At 41.0% G+C, this 14,786-nt stretch overlaps 1 protein-coding gene and 1 long non-coding RNA gene across 3 annotated transcripts in view; one reads left to right on the top strand and one right to left on the bottom strand.

Annotated features, from left to right (window-relative positions):
* LOC115088156 overlaps positions 1-9,259 on the top strand; it is a 65,077-nt gene extending 55,818 nt beyond the window's left edge. The window contains exons 2-3 of one of the 2 annotated variants that reach the window (XR_003855712.1): positions 6,656-6,809; positions 8,766-9,259. This is a non-coding gene — a long non-coding RNA (uncharacterized LOC115088156). The remainder of the gene's footprint in view (positions 1-6,655; positions 6,810-8,765) is intronic. The other variant, XR_003855713.1, reaches the window with a different exon arrangement.
* XKR6 (XK related 6) overlaps positions 1-14,786 on the bottom strand; it is a 767,984-nt gene that overhangs the window by 638,596 nt on the left and 114,602 nt on the right. The gene's annotated exons all lie outside the window — the stretch shown is intronic.

Here is a 14,786-nt window from a genome sequence, read left to right as displayed (position 1 = left end):
TGCCCTACTCATGCCTCACCCCTTTTTTTCCCAATGAGAGATGTTCGTGCATCGGCACTTGAGTGCGCATCTGGCTGCCTTATAAAATCATGTGGACATGTGCAAGTGCTAGACGCGTACCCACTTCCCGATTTCAGCACGCGTCCAGTTTTGAAAATTCACGTTTAAGTCCAGTTAGGGGACTCCAACACGAAATTCCCAAAACAACAACATTTTGGCGTTTTCTCTTTTATTTTGGGGTTTCAACAAAATGGAAAAAAATAAACAATGTTGTTGACATTGTCTATTTTACTTTAAAAGAATGCTCATCCCTATTAATGTCTCCTCCCCTAACCGACCAAATTTGCCCTGAAAATTTGGTATGGATGGAACACCAAATGCAGAAGTAATTAGGGGTCACAGGCAGCAATCTCATAAGCCTTTTTCCCTTTGGAAAGTAAGCTGAAAAATATATCTACAGGTTATCTTCCCAGATAATCTGAAGATTGTCAGACAATATGATGAAGCAGCAGGGAAAGCTTATGCTTGGGTGCATAAGAAGAGGCAGCACTAGTCGGACAGTGGAAATAGTAGAGCCCTTGCACTGGTGAAACCCCTGCCAGGTTTGCTATGTTCATTTCTGTGGGTCACTATTTTATTAAACTGACAGTATAGAAGTAGTTCAGAGGAGGTCTACCAACTTGGTAGAGGGCCTGCCACACAAATTCTGCACAGAAAGATTTTGTCAAGATAATTGTATTCAGTTTATATTTCAAATGTAGAGTGGTTTGTTCTATGTCTTGTCTATATTTTTTTGACTGTAGTACTGTAAGCTGCACAGATCAATTTGAATTGAAATTTATGGGATACCAAAAGAAGAAAATAAATAAATAAATAAATAAATAAATAAATAAATAAGAAAGGCTTAAGGGACTCAAATGTGTTCTCCAATAGACAGAAAGTAAAGGGGTCGATAAATGTAAATGTTTTGTAGGCTTTAGTAAATTAAAAGAAGGTAGCATTTTTCACATGAAAAAGGCTCAAGGATAAGAAATCATGCTGAGGTTGGAAAAATGAAGTGTTAGAGAAGAGGTGAGGATATAGTATTTTATTATCAGAGAGGGTAGTGGATGGATGCCTGTCATGGCCTGCCAGCAGAACTATTAGTATCAAAACAATGGCAGAGGTCAAGCAAGCTCAGGACAAATACAGAGAGAGTGAGCAAGAGGGAAGGAGGGAGATGATTGGTGGTTGAGTTGAGTCTGTAGTGGCGGTAAGCAAGGTAATTGGTCTGACTTGGTGGTGCCAATGATTACCTGAACGTAATCCGCTTTGACGGGCTGAAAAGTGAAATATAAAAAATCAGATAAATAAAATGGTGGTATGTTAACATTCCCTTAGCATTTTTTATACTCTTGGGTTAATCAGTATATGATATTAGCTGTGTTCTGAATAACTCTTTCTAAAGGTGAGAATTATTCAGAAAGGTCTGATGACTACTGGTACTGCCTCTTCTTGCAAATGTATTTTTATATCTTTTTAATGTATTTGATTTATTTTATATCCCATCTTTCAGCACATTCAAAGTGGATTACATTCAGGTACTGAAGGTATTTTCCTATCCCCGGGGGGGGGGGGGGGGGGGGGGGGGGGGGGGGGGCTTACAATCTAAGGGCCTCCTTTACCAAGCATTTTTCAGACAGATGCAGAATGAGAGAAAAGCCTTAGTAGATCAGGCCCTAACTTTGTACCTGAGGCAATTTATTTATTTATTTATTTTTAATTTTTATATACCGAAGTTCTTGTAGGGGCTACAAATCACTCCGGTTTACATAAAACGAAGAACTGCTCAACAGAGAGCGGAGCTTTACATGGAACCGTATAACATATGGAACAGTATAACTGGTTGACAATTTAACATAGTACTAATTAAAGTAATATTTTAACTGGTAATAAATAAAGAAAGAAATATAATATTTTAACTAAGAAGTATGACTATTTAACGTTGCAATAAATAAATATAAAAATACGCAATGCCAAATAAATATATATGAAATAAAGTGAATTTTTGAGCTCAAAGATAATTGTCCAGTTTCAGATTCTTAAAAGTGTACAGTGTCCATAGTTAAGGGATATCTGGTAATTGGGAAGTCTGTCAGTCAGGGTAAGATAAAGCGTCTGGGAAAGCTTGTTGGAAGAGAAAAGTCTTCAGTCTTTTTTTGAATTCTTGATGACTGGGTTCTAGTCTAAGATCTGGGGGAAGCGTGTTCCACTGGTGTGGGCCTGCTGAAGATAGCGCTCGTTTGCTCAGTGATGATTTTATTTGCGGAGCATGCAGTGATCCTCTGTATGCGCTTCTGATTGGTCTGGAGGAAGTGTGCGGTTGGAGTTGAGAGCTTAATGTAATAGGGGCTAGATTGTTCATCGCTTTGTGGATGATAGTGAGTACCTTATAGAGTATCCTTTGTTTAATGGGGAGCCAATGTAAGTTCCGAAGGATTGGGGTGATATGATCTTTTTTGTTAGTGCTGGTTAGAATTCTAGCCGCTGAATTCTGCACCATCTGTAATGGTTTGATAGTGTTGGCGGGAATACCTAGTAGCAGGGAGTTGCAGTAGTCGAGCTTGGAAAGAATGATGGATTGTAGTACTAGCCTGAAGTCGGAGAAGTGAAGGAGGGGTTTAAGTTTTTTGAGGACTTGCAATTTGTAAAAGCAGTCCTTTGTGGTATTGTTTACGAACTTTTTCAGGTTTAGATGATTATCAAGCCATGCTCCAAGGTCTCTGACGTCGGATGAGAACGAGTTGTTTGTGTTAGGTGGAGAAAGGCTGGAAGAGATTGTGCGTGGATCCTGGGAGACAATGAGCATTTCGGTTTTATTAGCATTCAATACTAAGTTGAGGCTTGAGAGTAGGTTTTTGATGGGCTGTAGGCATTCTTCCCAGTACGTGATGGTTTTTTGAAGGGATTCTGTGATCGGAAGGAGGATTTGTATGTCGTCTGCATAGAGGTAATGGGTAAGCTTAAGGTTTGAGAGTAGATGGCAGAGAGGGAGGAGGTAGATATTGAAGAGGGTGGGTGAAAGTGATGATCCTTGTGGGACTCCTTGCTCTGTCAGGATTGGATGCGATTCTTTGTTGTTTATCCTTACTTTGTAGAATATGTTGCTTAAGAAGGAATGGAACCATCTAAGGGCTGTGCCTTTGATACCTATGTTGGCTAGTTGGTCTATTAGAGTAGAGTGTTTTACCGTATCAAATGCTGCGGAAAGATCCAGGAGAATGAGCAGGTGAGATTGTTTATTCTCCAGATTAACGAGGATTGTGTCAGTGAGAGATAGTAAGAGCGATTCGGTGTTTAGGCGTTTTCGGAATCCATATTGAGCTGGGGATAGAATGTTATGCTCTTCCAAATAATCTGACAGTTGCTTGTTGACAATTTTTTCCATCAGTTTGGCGATAAGTGGTAAGTTTGCGATGGGTCTAAAATTAGCTGGGTCTGATGGGCAAGCGTTTGGTTTCTTTAGTAATGGTTTCAGTATTGCCAATTTTAACTGGTTAGGAACTAAACCTTGGGAAAGGGATGTGTTGATAATTTCTGCAATTGGTTTTGAGATGATGTTTGGTATGGCGATGAGGAGATTTGTAGGTATTGGGTCAGATGGGTGGGAGGAAGGTTTGAATTTTTTGAGTGTGTTTTCAATCTCCAGTGAAGAAGTGAGCTCGAATGAATCCAGGCTTGTGGTTTGTTGCGGCAAGGATGTGTGATGGTGTGTTATGGTAAGGCTGTTGGGTGTGATTGATTGGGTAAGGTTAGTGATTTTTGTTTTGAAGTAGTTGGCTAGTTCGTTTGCTTTGTTGAGAGCTTGGTGGTCTGGGATAGTAAGAGGAGATGGTTTGGTTAAAGAGGAAACGTAGGAGAAAAGAGCCTTTGAGTCGAATATAAAGTGGTGTATTTTTTTTCCGTAGAATTCTTTCTTTGTTCTTAGGATTGTGTTCCTATAGTTGTTGAGGAGGGATTTGTAGATGGCATGTGTTGAGGTGGTTGGGTTTTTTCTCCAGCTTTGTTCTTTTTTTCTAAGAGATTGTTTAAGGGATTTAAGTTCAGGTGTAAACCAAGGTTTCCTATTGTCTAGTGTAGGTTGTATGGTTTTGGTTGTAGTTGGGCAGATTTGATCTGCAATTTTATTGTTGATATTGATCCAAGAGGTAGTTGCAGTTGTTGCATCTGTGAGATCTAGTTGCTTTAATGCATCAGACATCTTTTCACTGAGTATGTCTGGTGAGCATGGTTTCCTGAAGTGGATGGAGGTTTTGTTAGTGGTTTGAGGGGGTGGGTTGTTGATATTGAGGGTTGTGTGGATAACTTTGTGGTCTGACCATGGAACTGGTGAGCAAGTTGGGTTAGTATGAATGTTAAAGGGTTCGTTAATAAAGATGAGGTCCAGAGTATGACCTGCCTTGTGGGTAGGACTGTTGATAATTTGAGTGAAGCCTAAATGGTTGAGTGATGAAAGAACTGTTTGGCAATTGATGGATTGTGGAGAAGCATCTACGTGTAAATTAAAGTCTCCGAGGATTATAGCAGGTTTGTCGGCGTTTATATGTTTGGCTATAAGTTCTATCAGTAGAGAGGGATCCAATTCTAAGGTTCCTGGTGGTGCGTAGACTAACGCTATTTGGATTTGTTCAGATTTAAAGAGGGAGAATTCTAGTTTGTTGGAGGAATTAGTAAGTTGTAAGGTAATATTGAGACCTTTTTTTGTTGCAAGAAGGAGGCCTCCACCTCTTTTTTTGGGTCTTGGGACGGAGAATAAGTCGTAAGATTGTATGGGCAGTTGATTTATAAGTACAGTATCGGTGTGTTTTAGCCATGTCTCTGTAATTGCACAGATATCTGGGTTGGCTTCTATGAGGTAGTCACTGAGGATGTCCATTTTTTTGGAGAGCGACTGAGCGTTGAATAGTGTTAAGGTAAATAAGGAGAGTCCTAGGAGTTGTGTTATCGGTGAGATCATTATAGGTAATAGTCTTTGTTGTCGTGTGATGTGATGAATTGCTGGTTTTGTGTGCTTTCTGATTTTGTGCCAGATTTTAGGTATGGTGCAGAGGTGCATTATTGTGGCTCAATTTGTTGATGTTAATTGATTGCTGGTGAGGCTGGATGTTAGCTGGTGATGTTAATTGATTGCTGGTGAGGCTGGATGATTGCTGGTGGGGCTGGATGATTGCTGGTGAGGATGGATGATTGCTGGTGAGGCTGGATGTTTGCTGGTGATAATTGATTGCTAGTGAGGCTGGATGATTGCTGGTGAGGATGGATGATTGCTGGTGAGGATGGATGTTTGCTGGTGATGTTAATTGATTGCTGGTGATTGCTGGATGTTTGCTGGAGGTGTTTGCTGGAATGTTTGCTGGTGAGGATGGTTGATTGCTGGTGAGGATGGTTGATTGCTGGTGAGGATGGATGATTGCTGGTGAGGCTGGATGATTACTGGTGAGGATGGCTGATTGCTGGTGAGGATGGCTGATTGCTGGATGATTGCTGGTGAGGATGGATGATTGCTGGTGAGGATGGATGATTGCTGGTGAGGCTGGATGAGGCTGGATGATTGCTGTCAATGTTATTTGCAAGCTGGCGGGTCTGGGTGAGTGTTTGGGAGGCAGGTATGGGTATGTGCCCTTGGAAAATGGGATCGCTGGTGTGGGTGGTTTCCGTTTGTGCTCCGGTTCACACGAAGGGGCACACAAAGGGGCAGGCCCCTTTGTCGCGCTCCTTAGGCGCGCGACGCCTCGAGCAGTTTCAGCCCTTTAAAGGGCTCTGGGGAGGCGTCAGGGCTTCCGGGGAGGGCTTACCCGTTCCTGCTTCCTTCTGCCGTCCGTTTTGGCGCCGCTGGGTTTTTGTTTTGTTTTTTTATTTTTTTCTTTAAAGTTTGAGTTGCCTCGGAGGCCTCGCGAGAGGCTTGTCTCCGGTCCACCTCCCCTGGCCCCGATAGGCCGACGCCGACCGCGTGGGGAGGGCCGACCGAGCCGAGGAGGAAGAGCAGGGCGGCGAGGCAGGAGGTGAAAGGGTGCGCCTCGAGCAGTTTCAGCCCTTTAAAGGGCTCTGGGGAGGCGGGAGGGCTTACCCGTTCCTGCTTCCTTCTGCCGTCCGTTTTGGCGCCGCTGGGAAGGTACAGTGACTTGTCCAAAGCCAGAAGGAGTTGGCAGATGTGATTTGAACTCTGGTTTCCAGCCCACCTTTCTAAGTCATTTTAGCAGTGAATCAAATCCCAGAGCCCCACTCAAACGTTGCTCTCATTCTAATCTTTTGTTTTAAGTAGAAGCTCAGTTGGATGCTATTCTATTTTAAATAGCCTGTGATATACAGAGATGAAGCCCTGAAAAGCCACAGGTGGCTACTAAGCCACAGGTTGAATATTACTAATGTGAAATATCTCCTTCCCCAAACAGCTATTTCTGAGCATTATAATTCCAATAGGAACACTTTCTTTACTGGTTATAGATTTTAATAGTATTTGTCATGCTGTAATGTCTTTTGGCTCAAGAATACATATTTTCTTCCTTGTAAAGGAATTTTTAAATGTCTGTATCAGTTGTATAATATCCATCCTCTTTTTGATGTTGTTAGTCTTGCATATTTACATGCATTATTATTTTTTTATTTTTTTTTACAGAGAAATGATTAAAAAAGAGGATTGGAGAAAGGCCAAAGTATTAAAAGAAAGGAAACTGCTTCTGTTTGTGTTTGCCCCAAGGAGAAAACAGAACTCCCATCTTCCCATAACAGAAAGGCTCTAGGGTATAAAATGGTAAAGTTACAATATGCAGGTAGATCTGGGAAATGCTGGATGGCAAGATGGAATTGATATTCTATTTTTTTCCATAAATACACTCAGTGGTGCTGGTTGTCAGTGTGAAAAAGTAAATTAGATTTATCCTTCACCATAAAACAAGCAAAGAATTGTGGTTGCCATGTTAGTCCACTTGGATACATGGAATTATGGGTCAACAAACAGGTTGTAGGTGATGCCTTTCTATTGGACTAACTTACCGTTTATACTCATGTATAAGATGATCGCATGTATAAGTCAAGGGGGTTTTTTTGGACCCCAAAATCAAGATTTATCTGTCACCCATGGATAAGTCAAGGGTAAAACCTAGGGGGCTTGTGAAATGGTGATATCACACTAAGAAACAAACCGATAACTTAAAAAAAATCGCTTTTATTTATTTTTTAAAAGCAGAATAAAGTGTCTCATAAGAAAATGTCCCTGCTGTATGAATCCTTGCCTCCTTCCCCCCATGGCTGCCCATTCTGTTTGAATCCTTTCCTCCCTCCCACATGGCTGCTCTCCCTGTTTCAATCCTTCCCTCCCTCCCCCCATGGCTGCCCTCCCTGTTTCAATCCTTCCCTCCCTCCCCCGATGGCTGCCTTCCCTTTTTCAATCCTTCCCTCTCTCCCTCCCTCCCCCATGGCTGCCCTCCCTGGCACGGGAGGAAGATGCCACTGGCAGCAACAGTGATTGCTGACACCACCTCCTGCTGCCGGCTGTCTGATTCCTCCTACGCACTGTTTCTTCTCTCCTGGGTCTTCCTCGGTGGAATGGCAGAAACAAACAAAAAGAGGACCCGGGCCTTGACGGCAATCTGACGCCGTGTTTGCTCGGCTCCTTCTTCACTCTCCTCCTCTCAGGGTCCCCCCTTGGAAATGAGCAGCAACTGAGTGACGGAAATGGACTAGAAAGAGCGCGACGCCATTTCTCTTCAGCCGTCCCCTCCTCCTTGCGACTTCTCTTCTCTCAACTAGCCTCTTCACTGCTCTGCTGTCCCTCTGAATCACAGCACTGTCGGGCCTTCTCATCGTGGCTCTCCTCTTGCATCCAGTTACTGCTTCTGCCTTTTTAAAATGATTTTTTAACAGTTCTTTGCTTTACCCAGTGCTCCTCTTTTCTTTAATCATGGCAGACTGCAGATTTTCATTTTGCTGCTCAAGGCCACCCAATCCATACTCCTGCAGCCGACCCACCAGAGCCCCAACCCATCAAAGGCCCCCAGCCTCCACCCAAAGCCCCTGGTGGTCCAGCGGGGGGGGGGGGGGGCTTGGGAGCAATCTCCCGCTCCCAGGCCATCGGCTGCCAGTAATCAAAATGGCGCCAGTAACCCTTTGCCCTTACCATGTGTCAGAGGCTACCGATGCCATTGGCTGGCCCCGTCACATGGTAGGAGCAATGAACGGCCCCTACCATGTGACAGGGGCCGCCCAATGGCACCGGTAGCCTCTGTCACATGATAAGGGCAAAGGGCTGCCGGCGCCATTTTGAAATTTGGGAGCTGATGGCCCGGGAGCGGGAGATCGCTCCTGGGCTCCCCGTTGGACTACCAGAGACTTTTGGTGAGTTTTGGGGAGTCGGGAGGGTGGGGGGCTATACACACATACTATAATATGTGTGTCTAAATCGAGCCAGCTTTTTTGTGCTTTTTTCTGGCATAAATTTTGTGACTTATATATGAGTATATGCGGTAATAGATCTGTAATGAGCTTTCCAGTCCAATAAAAAGGTATCACCTACAACTTGTTTGTTTGACCTTTAATTCCACCATAAAATGAGGAAATTCATTTTAAAATTGCATTTAGAAGACAGTTAGCAGAAGAATTTCAGTATCAAAAGAGAGGATTTATAGATTATAAACCTTGTTAACACAGATTATTATGTAGAGTGCTATCTATTTCTTTCCATATACTTTGTAATCCTGGCTAACCTCTCAAATTCTTTTCTCCTACAGAAATTTATCCACTGTTCAATTTCAGTCCAAAAATAAACATCTCTAAGAAACTGAGTTGGAGCATCCATCACCTATTTAGAGCAGCCATTCTTTCATTTTAAAGCCTTGTACTTTTAGCTGTAGCTTTCAGCAAACATTTGTGACTCTTTCTTATAGAAAACAATAATGCAATGAAATTTTATTTTAGATAAAGAATATTTTTCAAACTCTTTCACAATAAAACATGGCTAAACTAAAGTTCCTGTCTGCTATATAGAAGAGACTTTCTATAAAGAAGTGGAATGTCAGTTTCCTAATGCCTATACATTTTTAGACAGAAGGTATAACATGTATGGAATACTCCTACCAGCCTTCTTGTATGTAGACATCTGTCTCTATAGAATGTATGCCAGGGAATGAAATGCAATAAAAATGTAAGTGGAAAAATACTATCATGTCTTCTGTTACAAACACTTTCTATCCTTTAATTATCTTGTTAATTTAAGTGGACAGTTCATTTTGCAGTACAGATACTGACACCTGCTGCCAGTTTGGTGCTGAGTGCAGAGATACTGCATACAAAGAAACAGCAGGATTGTAGAAGCAAACAATCCTTTTAGTAAAAGTATATCCTTAACTTACAGTGCAAATGAAAGGCAACGCTCGCTCATAGAGTGAAAGAATAGCCAAATGGTCAGAGAGGTGGGTTGACAAACAAGAGTTCAAATCCTACTGCTATTCCGTGTGATCTTGGGTAAGTCACTTTACCCTCTATTGGCTCAGGTACAAGCTTAGAAGTATATTTACTAAGTTGTGGAAAATAGCATTTATCACACTTAAAATGCTGTTTATCATATATTGCATATTTGCTTAAAGAATCTGCCCCATTGAAATTAGCTGCTTTGCATGCATAAAATGTATTAATGCATAAATAATCCTATACAAATAAAATAATGCAGATTGCGAGAAAGGGAAGTAAAACAAATAAAATGTAAGATTAAAATTGTGTGGTTATGCCCTGCCCAGTACTCATACCCCTCCGCTTTCTGCAAAATTTACCACCCCCTAGATCCAATCTTCCCAAAGTTATTCAATCCCTGGGTTACCTCTGTGCCTTCTCCCAACAGTAGTAGTCTTTGGTAGCCTAGTAGCCCACTCTCTGCCTCCCAGACTTCATCATACCTTTAGAAGTAGTCTCTGGTAACAGTGGCCCAGAGCACCCCTAGGCTGCAGGCCAGTTGATGCCATCTTTCAAAATGGCATCGGCTGGGCTTTGCCCCATCACGTGATTAAGGGCTATCATGACATGTTTCTTCATGGGCTCCTATTTTATTTCTTGCGGAGTTTTTCTGCGCTAAAAAATATTGTAGGCAATTGGCTGCAATATTTTCCTGGGAAGGAGCAGAATATTGCGGGAACACCCATTCCTCCGTGGTAAAAAGTTGTGACGTAGTAAATGACCCCCTTAGATTGCAAGCCATCTAGGGATAGGCAAATACCTAAAGTACCTGATTGTAACCCACTCTGAAATTCCAACAAGCAGAAAATAAAAAGTAAATAATAGTTATGTGTTTGTTGTACTACTACAATATGTCTCGATTTCTTTCCTAAATATGTATTTAATGTCTTCAACAAAGCAGAGTTTAAACCCAGCTAATTAAATGTCAGCTCTGATCAAATGCAGAGTTGAGTTTATATTAGGAACAGTCGAGTCCAGTCTTTTCAATGCCACAAATGGGTCTGGATTTTAGAGTAGCCTCCATGAATATTTATGGTACTTATTTGCATACAGTGCCTTTGTTTAAGCTGAAAGCATATATTTTAGTTATTTTTAAAGTCAGGCCTGTTTTGATACTGAAAGACTGGCATTTACCATATAAAATTAAAATGCAAAATCATCTTGATTATTTTGAAAGCTATCCCATGGTTTTCATCAGTGTTCAGCTCCTGTGCTCGTCTCCTTTGCCTCACCACACAGGTAAGATTTATGGCACATGGGTTGTCTGATATGGCCCAACAGGGGACTAGGGAGGAATTAGGAGGAGAAATTTCTGAAATGTCAAGCAAAATAAAATCAAAGGTAAACTACAAAGCAAAAAAGGGCTGCAGTATTAACCCAACATTAAGAAATGTAAACCAACAAAGGAGGGTTCAGAAGCCTATAGGCAACTGTCTGGTACCACAGGAGACTGTGAGGGTTAATTAAAATGAACGACAAAACTAAAAAATATATGTAGTGCAAATCCTTTTTACTTGCACTTCAGAGCATTTTTAGATTTCTTTTAACATTCTTTAAAAAGGATGTTTGTACTAAAACGCTGACCTACAATGCTGACTTTTTGGGGGGGTTTTTCCTCCCTATCAGTCGGTCAAATGTAATTAAATTTCCTTAAGAAGATTATTATTACAGACTACCAAAAAGTTGATAATGTTGAAATACATTACAGTGAGCATAACGCCATTATATAGTTATTACACGCCATCCAAACACTACATTTTCAATTTTGGTTAAATTTGTTACTTTTGATTTTTTTTAAATAGAGGAGGGTTCAGAAGCCTATGGTCAACTTTTGGTATCATAGCCACAAACTTTGATAGCACACTTGCCAAAGCAACAGAATCCATTATTTTATACCAATTAAACAATTACCTCTGTGATAACGAGCTTCTACACCCAAATCAGCATGGCTTCCGAAAAAGTCACAGCACGGAAACCTTGCTGATATCTTCCTTTGATACTTTATTAAGAGAATTTGATTCCAACATGACTATATACTAGTGCTCTTAGACATCTCAGCAGCATTTGACACCCTTGATCATTTTATGCTACTGTCTAGACTGCATTCAATTGGTATCTCGGACACGGTTTACAGCTGGTTTAATTCTCTTCTCACTAATCATCAATACAAATCCACATAGGGGCGTGTGCATCCTAGCAATATTCCATCCCCTCAAAAGTTCCACAAGGTTCTTTAATTTCACCCATTCTTTTCATCATCTATCTCTTACAATTATGCTATCTTTTAGACAGTCTTAATATCCAATTCAAAATATATGCAGACGACATCTAGTTTTTTGTTCCGTACTCAAAATCATGGTCTAATACTCTATCTTTAGTTTTCTTATACATCAACACCATAAAATCCTGGCTCTCCCACAATTGTCTGAAACTTAACACCTCAAAAACAGAAATTGTACACTTATCCTCCTGCTGATCTTGATTTTAATGGCACTCTTTTACCAATCACATCTAAAGCCCGCAACCTCAGAGTCATTATCAACTCCAGTCATTATCGACTCCATCCATAATCGACTCCAGTCTTTCCATGTCACACCATATTTCCCTAACAGTAAAAAATGTCTCAAACCCCTACTTTTTCATCAAGACTTCTGAACAGTCCTGTAACCTTTAATTTACAGTAATCTAGACTACTGCAATACCCTGTTTTTTGGTCTCCACCAAAATGCTGTCCGGCCACCACAATTAATCCAGAACACAGCAGCACGCATCCTCACTGTCAAGTCACGTAGAGACGATATTTCGCCTGTATTATACTCTCTACATTGGTTACTCATTGAATTCATGATCAAATTCAAAATTCTTTCCATTATTCATAATTTATTAAATGACAACACTTCAACTTGGCTCAGCTCTCAACTACACATCTATAGACCCTCAAGAAACTTACGTTCATCCCAAAATAACTTTCTGCAAGTTCCTACAATCAAAATTGCCCGACTAGACATAACGAGATGCCCTCAGCTCTGGAATTCTATCCCAGATAATATTAGGCACCTTGATAGCAAGACAGAATTTAAAAAGAGTTTAAAAACCTATCTCTTTAAATGCGCTTTTAACATCAACAAGGCCCATTTAATCGTGCCTCTCTTTTATTGCCTTCTTGAACTGTGTTGAGCTTTACTGCTCTCATTCTATCTTTCCTCTAATAGCTTTCAATCTGTTCTTCATCTTTATTTTATGAAATATACTGTTTAAGTTCTTTAAAGCCCTTACTTTGCATTATTTATTTGTGATTTTATGTATGTTACATTGTAAACTGTTTTGATTGCATCTAGTATAAAAAATGGTATATAAAATATTTTAAATAAAATAAAATAAAGCAATAGCCTAGTCCTGTGGTGGGCCATTGCTATCAACGGCCATTGCTATTGATGTTTGTGGCCATGCTTGATTGAAATGCATAAGTTTAAAATAGGCCCTTGAAGCAGACGTGATCGCCAAAACGCTGTCAGTGTCAGACTTTATTCTTGGGCTATTCTTACTTGGCTAAAGAAAAAAACACATTTGATCAGCTTATTTAGCTTAAGTTTTTTAATATGAAATTAAAAAACTTGACTATTAATTTTTTTATTTGTAACAAACTAAAAAATACATTTACAAAAATCCATACGGCACTGAAAGTTACACTGGTATGGGATTAGACTACACCTGTTTTAGCCATGTTATTGCCTTTTATGCACGAGTTATGGTACCAGAAGGTTGACCATAGGCTTCTGAATCCTCCTCTGTTGGTTTAAAAAAATCAAAGGTAACAAATTTAACTGAAATAGAAAATGTAGTGTTTGTATGGCGTGTAATAACTATATAATGGAGTTATGCTCACTGTGATGCATTTCAAAATTATCAATTTTTTGGTAGGCTGTAATAATAATCTTAAGGAAATTTAATTACATGTGACTGACTGATAGGGAGGAAAAAAGGGAAGTGATTATTCCCTTGTACAGGTCCTTGGTGAGGCCTCACCTGGAGTACTGTGTTCAGTTCTGGAGACCGTATCTACAAAAAGACAAAGACAAGATGGAAGCAGTACAGAGAAGGGCGACCAGGAAGGTGGAGGATCTTCATCGCATGACGTACGAGGAGAGATTGAAGAATCTAAATATGTACACCCTGGAGGAAAGGAGGAGCAGAGATGATATGATACAGACTTTCAGATACTTGAAAGGTTTTAATGATCCAAAGGCAACAACAAACCTTTACCATAAGAAAAAAATCAGCAGAACCAGGGGTCACAATTTGAAGCTCCAGGGAGGAAGATTCAGAACCAATGTCAGGAAGTATTTCTTCACGGAGAGGGTGGTGGATGCCTGGAATGCCCTTCCGGAGGAAGTGGTGAAGACCAGAACTGTGAAGGACTTCAAAGGGGCGTGGGATAAACACTGTGGATCCATAAAGTCAAGTGGCCGCCAATGAAGAGTGGGTGACTCGCCAGAATGATGGCTACTGCCTGGAGACAATACCCTTATTCAATAAACATACACATGGTTACTGTGACTCCAACATCACTCTAAGCTTCAACAGCAAGAGGAAATGTGGAAAAAAGGATTTGCACTCACAAAGACGGGAGTAGCTGTCTTGTTACGGCGGTTACTACCCCAAACCAAATATCCAAATTACTACCTCCACCTTCCTCTATTCCTGATGCCTTTCAACTAGCTTGATCACTCCATTCTTATACTTCACTTTCAATGCATATCCAGCATAGTTCTCTGCTTCAACAGCAGGGGAAAAGAAAAACTGTTACTTCACACATCCAGCAGAGCTCTCTGCTTAAACGGCAGGGGAGAAGAAAAAAGGGTTCGCACTCACAAAGCGGGGAGTAGCTGGCTTGTTACGGCGGTTACTACCCCAAACCAAATGTACCTGATACTTCACTCTCGACACATATCCAGCATGGCTCTCTGCTTCAACGGCATGGGAGAAGAAAAACTGATACTTCACGCATATCCAGCATAACTTCAACGGCAGGGGAGAAGAAAAAAGGATTCACACTCACAAAGCGGGGAGTAGCTGGCTTGTTACGGCGGTTACTACCCCAAACCAAATGTGCCTGATACTTCACTTTCGATGCATATCCAGCATAGCTCTCTGCTTCAACGGCAGGGGAGAAGAAAAATACTGATACCTCACGCATATCCAGCATAGCTCCCTGCTTCAACGGCAGGGGAGAAGATAAACAACCAATAAGGGCTGTATAACATAATCTGGGTAAAAACAAATAAGCATGGGTGTAGCTTGCT

The sequence above is a fragment of the Rhinatrema bivittatum genome, chromosome 3, assembly GCF_901001135.1.
Source record: "Rhinatrema bivittatum chromosome 3, aRhiBiv1.1, whole genome shotgun sequence".
NCBI classification, from domain to species: Eukaryota; Metazoa; Chordata; class Amphibia; order Gymnophiona; family Rhinatrematidae; genus Rhinatrema; species Rhinatrema bivittatum.
This window is presented reverse-complemented; position numbering and strand designations above follow the sequence as displayed.